The sequence below is a fragment of the Canis lupus genome, chromosome 36 (genome assembly GCF_048164855.1).
Source record: "Canis lupus baileyi chromosome 36, mCanLup2.hap1, whole genome shotgun sequence".
Taxonomy (NCBI): Eukaryota; Metazoa; Chordata; class Mammalia; order Carnivora; family Canidae; genus Canis; species Canis lupus.
Genome location: NC_132873.1, coordinates 6,372,592 through 6,378,832, shown reverse-complemented (window position 1 = coordinate 6,378,832; position 6,241 = coordinate 6,372,592).

Sequence of the window (6,241 nt, the reverse complement as noted above, 5' to 3'; positions counted from 1 at the left end):
CTTCCCATCTGGAGAGCCACTGGGGACAGGATGTGCCTCTCGGCCACCCTCTTCCAGCACCGTGCAGAGAACGGATGACCTGCCTGGGGATCGTGCCACCTTCCCACCATGGCACCTGTGAACATGCGTCGGAGCTGCACAGTGACAGGCTGTGAATGCCACCCCACCATAAGGAGAGCACCGCCCCCCAGGCCCCACCCCAGCATCCCTCCTGCCCTGCATTAGAACCACAGGACACAGACCTTCCAGCCTTCATCCCGCCTACTGTGTTGCAAGCCAGGCCCAGGCAGCTCGGTGCTAAATCAGTCCTTGGGGTGGGGAGTGTAGAAAGGTGCACGGGGATAAATCATTCGGGCCCTGCTTGCCAGCAGAACAAGTGCCGACCAAGTCACAAGGTTGGCTGCGACAAGTGTCTTAGAGGCAGAGGTGCAGATAAAAGGCTCCGGAGGTTCCAGGAAGGGAGGCGAGCCTTCCAGCTGGAGGGCAGGGAGCAGGCATTTGACCCAGGTGGCATTTCTGTGCCCCAGACAGCCAAATCCGTGGGGATTTAGCTCCTGACTTTCCCTGGTGAGACGTGGGAACAGGTGATGGAGGCGGCTGGTAGCACTCCTCTGAAGGCCTGGAAGGGGATCCAGAGCCGAAATGTGGGCACCCCCTCCTCCAACCTTGCTCCAGCCTCAGCCTGGGACTTGTCATGCCTCCCCCCTACACACATACACACACACACACACACACACACACACCTGAGAGCTCCTAAAAGAGCCTTGCTGTATTTGCATGTGGAAAGGGTCTCACCAAGAGCCCTTGGGTGACTTCAGAGCCCACGAGACTGGGAGAGAGCTCTGAGATCTCATCTCCTCTGCCCTCAGCTCACCACGAGTCCCTGGGCTCTGGAGGACTCCTCACAGACCTCGGCCATTCAACGAGCAGGAACGGTGCCCCTCTACTCTCAGTCCTGGGTTAAATGCTGTGATCTCATTCAAAAGGTGGGAAGGGGTGGGGTACATAGGACTAGATGGAAAGTGCACACTTCACCTGTCCCTAACATCTCCAGGCTTCTTGGGTCCTCTTTCTCCCTTTACTTCCTTCATGCATCCATTTATTCAACAAATGTTTATTGAGCCCAAGCCCTCCCCGAGGCTCGTGGCCTCTCCTTCCTTTCAGAGTTTGCCTTCTTTGCAACAGTGCTTCTCAAATTGAGAATTTGAGAATTCACCCTCTGCCACAGAAACACAAAGTTGTTGTAAGCCAAGGACTTCCAAGGGTTCCTGTCACTCCCATCGCATACTGCACCAGGACCTTAGCTGCAAATCTGAGACCACAGACACAAGGACTGGTGCCTCCAAGTCCAGCTCCTATCTGTGCAACCTGTGCACACATGTGGAGCCTCTGAGCTCAGAAGCGCCCCGCGTTGGCCTTGATGAGGCTCTGCTGTCACCATCTTGGAGTTCTTAGTAATTTTATGTTTGTGTTTTATAAGTGAAGCCCAAAAGGACACAACCGTGCCCATGAGCGGAACAGAGATGAGCATTAGCTCGCCCACCATTCTTGGCCTCCTCATCTGCAGACAGCATGTGTAATTCCTCTGAGCACAAAGTTCCAGCAGGCTCATGATACATGGTAGCTCCCCAAGACTCAAAGCGAGTACAAGGTAAGCGCTTATGTCTGTGGCGAGAGTCACACGGGAGCTGGCGATCTCAAGAAGCTGTTTTCCATTCAAACTAGAGCTTGCTTTGAACACAGAAAGAAGGAAGCAGCTTCTAAGAAACATGCACGACCAAGGGAAGGGGAAAAGAGAGCCATGCATGGATCTCATTCCTTTCGGGTCTTTGATCCCCAGCCAGGAAGCTACGGTAGAAAGGGCTACAGAACGTGCGCACATCAAGAGACGAAATGAAAACCAGAGAGTTCGTCTTGTGAGAGTTCCCACCATTCTCATGTAAACTATGATGTACAACTGTGTCATTCTGGTGGCTCCACCACTTAAATGCTCTTCTATTTTCATCTAAGACTGGCATCGCCCAATATAACGATAAAATTCATGCAAATCATTTAATTTCTAATTTTTTATTTACTTAGAGCTATGTTAAATGGCAAGTTAAAAACACCTCAAGAGACCAGGCAGGAAAAGAAAAGAGTTTCATGTTTTAGTAGCTTCAATGGCTGTTTGAACGAGGGGCCTGCCTTTTCATTTTGCACGGGGGTCCGCACGTTCTGTAGCCAGCCCTGTGTACACCTGTCCAGGTGCATAGAAGATGAGGATTGGAGAACGGTCAGCTGGGTAACAGTGGAAGAGCTTTGCAGGTGCCAGAGTCAGAAGCAGCGATGTGCTGGGCTGGCTCTCATGGCTCATGCCAGCTCCCAACGGTCGGCAAGCATCTCTCCCCAAGTCCGCATTCGATGACATCACACCAGAACTTGAAATCTGCCATGGCAGGAGTATTTACCAGTGCACAATTGGTCAGAGACACTCTAGCTTGACCTCATCAGGATACCAAAAGCGAGGGGGGTGTGATTGTTCAAGGTCCTGCCTTTCCCAATGAGAGGCCTGGTATAGTCATTTTCCAAGGTCTTAACGTGGGAAAGAGTGGTCCCCACAAGGCCATCGAAAACCAAAGGCCTGTGCCAGGGATGATGCAGGCTGTCCTGGGATAATGTAGGGGTTAACTGCACTGAGCATGTCCTCCCTGGGTTGTCCTGTCACCAGGCAGGAAGGGTAACCTTTGCTTATAAATGATGGGTCTCGCTCCAGAACATGCCTCTCGGCCCATAATTGCTTTTAGAACATGCTGTTTCCACTTAGGGAAATCTGAGCTTCCTTCCAAATGGCACCGGGCATGACCTGAAATTGCATGTTTGCCTTCTGAAATGGACACACAAGTGAAGCCGCTGCCCTAGAGCCCCGGCAGACTGGGGTGCAGGAGGTACTGGCGGGAGCTGGCTGAAGCACGAGAAGCTGAAGGCTGAAGCACTGGGTGAAGCCCAACGGGAAGCAGGACTTCTTACCGGTTCAGCCGTAGTGCAGAGGCCTACGTCGGTCCCTTATCTACCCATGCCTGGACTCGCCCAGGGCACAGCGCTACAGCTTGGACCACAGGGGCTGCTCAGTGCCCCCACTCCACCTAAAGTTTTCGTTCATTAATGACATTTGCCAACTGCCTGTCGTGTGGCAGGCATCCCTGGAGATGCAATCCCGAATGGAACGTTTATCCTGTCCTTACGGGGCTCACGGCCTGCTGAGCGAAACAGATGTGGAAGCAAATACTTAGGATTTAAACGACACTGTGATGTGATCCCGGACAGAAGAAGGAAGCCTAAGGTGACTGTTCCTGGCCTGGCAGGGAAGGGTGGGGTCTAGGGAGGTGTGACAGACGAGATAATTCTCTGTGTTGACGTTGAAGAATGAATAGACTCAACACTTTATGGTTTCCAAGTACTTGCGTGACCGTCGGTTCACTTGACTCTAATAACCATGCTACCCTATAGAGTAAGGAAGATAGTGTTCGCTCCACATTCAAGAGGTGGAAATCAGGGGTCAAGGTGTCTTGCCCACGATCATATAACTAGAAAAGGAAGAAGAGATTTGAATATAGGACAGATGGGACAAGAGGTGAGATCTTAGCTTCCCTCCAACAGGAAGAGAAGCTTGTCTTAGAAACCGACGCAGGAGAGGGCTGGTTCTCATTTCCCCAGATCCTGATACAAGGGCGTCCTCCAGTCCTCCAGCTTCTCCCCACTGGGAGATACTGTCTCTGACCTCTGTCCCCCTCTGGCTTCTCTCTTCTCCACAAATGCTCCCCAGTATCTGGCCACCAGCACTGCCTGATTCCTGAGGCCCCTCAACTCCCCTTGCCTGCCCCCCACCCTCCCTGGTCTCCCCCGGCCAGTGCCAGCGTGCTGGACAGCGAGGTGTGTGGAGCTTCTTCCTGGAGAGAGAATCTGGCAGCTCCTAGATGTAATCTCTACACCCATAGATGTGCCCTGTCCCCGCAGCTGCACAGAACCACCCGAATGACCTGGAAAATGCAGAGTCCCGGGCCCCACCTCCGACGACCCTGGTTTAGTGTCTGTGGTAGGGCTGGGATGTCTATGACTTTTAAAGTTCTCCAGCTAAAAATGAGAAGCCTACCCGGGTGCTTTTAATTCTACTCGCACAGTTTAATCTCAGCAATACCTGTAGGTACAAGGGTGCTCACGGTGGTGCTTTGCATTTTCATTAACATCAAAGGGGGATGATAAATGTTAAAGCTCTCCAGGTAATCTGACATACCCAGATTTGGGAATGAGTCTTCGAGGCCCCTGGGTGTCATTTCATTGGTCTTCTTCATTGGTCTGTCTTCACGCAGAACTGCCTTTTGGCCAAGCCTCCGAGACTGTGGCCCACTTCCCATCCAGGTCTCCGGGGGAGCAGCGGGGACGGCCTCCTTCCCCTCCATCCCCATTGGCTCACCGCCCTCCCTGACGGATGGCCCTCCCAATGGCATCCCTATTGACCCCTGACTCCAACAAAGAGACATTTTCCTTTTATACTCGAGGGGGACAGAAGCTTGCAGAGCTGAAGGCATAAGTGTGACCATAAATTTTTTGGATGGAAAATAATACAGAGCTTTGAAGTGTGCTTGTGAGGGTGACACAGGAGTGAGTGTGGGGAAGGAAGTAGAGCATGGGAAAAGGGGAATGAGGATTCTCCTGACACGTCCACAATGAGAAGAGACAGGAGGCATTTGTGGGCTTGGGCTGGAGGCTACAAGACTCAAATCAAGGGGTTGGCATGGTTGGCTCCTTCTGAGAGCCATGAGGAAGGAACCTGTTCTTCCTCTCCTCTCAGTTTACAGATGGCCTACTTCACATCATCTCTTTTCTGTGTCTGCCTCTATGCCTCAATTTTTAAAAAAGATTTTATGTATTTATTTAAGAGAGACAGAGCAGCACAAGCTACTGAGAGCACAAGCAGGGAGGAGAGGGAGAAGCAGGCTCCCCACTCAGTAGGGAGCCCAACATGGGCCTCAATCCCAGGATCCTGGAATCATGACCTGAGCCGAAGGCAGATGCTTCACTGACTGAGCCCTCCAGGAGCCCCCTGTGCCCAAATTTTTATAAGGACACCAGTCACCTTGGATTAGGATCCACCCTAATGACCTCACTCTAACTTCATTACCTCTGCAAAGACCCTGTCTCCAAACAAGGTCATATTCTGAGTTTCCGGGGGTTAAGGCATCAGCATCTTCATTTGGGGGAGACACAATTCAACCCACAATACTGAGCTAAAGTCTCCTCTCTTTTCACAACACCCGACGCCCCCAGCCCGTCTGCCTGTTCCACAGAAAGGCGAAACTGAGGCGAGGCGCAGCAGGCCGCCCGTCCGCTGGGACTGCCGTGAATCGTTGGCAGGAGCCAGAAGCTGACCCAGCAACCGGACTCCCAGCCCGGAGCGGTCACCACAGGCTCCTGTAAAGCCAGAAAGCAGAGGCCTCAGAACTGGAATCTGAGTCCATCCAATACCGTGTGGTTTGCTCAGAGAGCCTTTTATTTACTTTAAAATATAGACATATAGAGAGCTGCGTGCCCTCCAACATATGTGAAACAACCTCTGTTCAGATGATCTGCAAAACCCCAAATTGTCCCCGTTAGGTTCCCAGAGGCCTCTCTGCGAGCACAGCTGGACCTCAAACCCCACGGCCTGGACGACCCCTAGCTAGTCATTCCGGCCACTGTGGAGTCTGAAAATCCCTCCCGTGACCCCCGCCCGTGCCTGCCCCCCGCCCCCTCGGCCACATCATCAGCATCCACTAAGTCCATACTTGGTTCACACTCAAAACGTGACCGTGTTTCCTTTTCTCCGACATCCTGAATGCCATCTTCTAGATGACACGGGCCAATCGTGTCCCAGGCCTCCCAAGGCTGATCTGACACTCAGCACGGCCCGGCCAGCTCTGCTCAGCCTGAGCCGAAGGCAGCGCACCGTGACCGCGGCCGCGCTGGGAGGTACTCGGAGGCTACACTCGGTTCTCTCTGTGGCTCAGCTGCGTCCCTAAATGATGAACTCAGCCTCCCGTGGATTCCTGGAGTGAGGGCACACGGAGAACCAATCCCGCTCTCCGAGGGAGCAGGACTTCCCGGGGACGGCCCACACCATTGCGATCGTGGCCAGTCCCTTGCGAGGAGCTTCTGGGGGATGGCACAGGCTCGGTCGGCACCCGGGGGCTCTCTGGGGTTCACAGTCAAAGGCAGACCCCCAGTA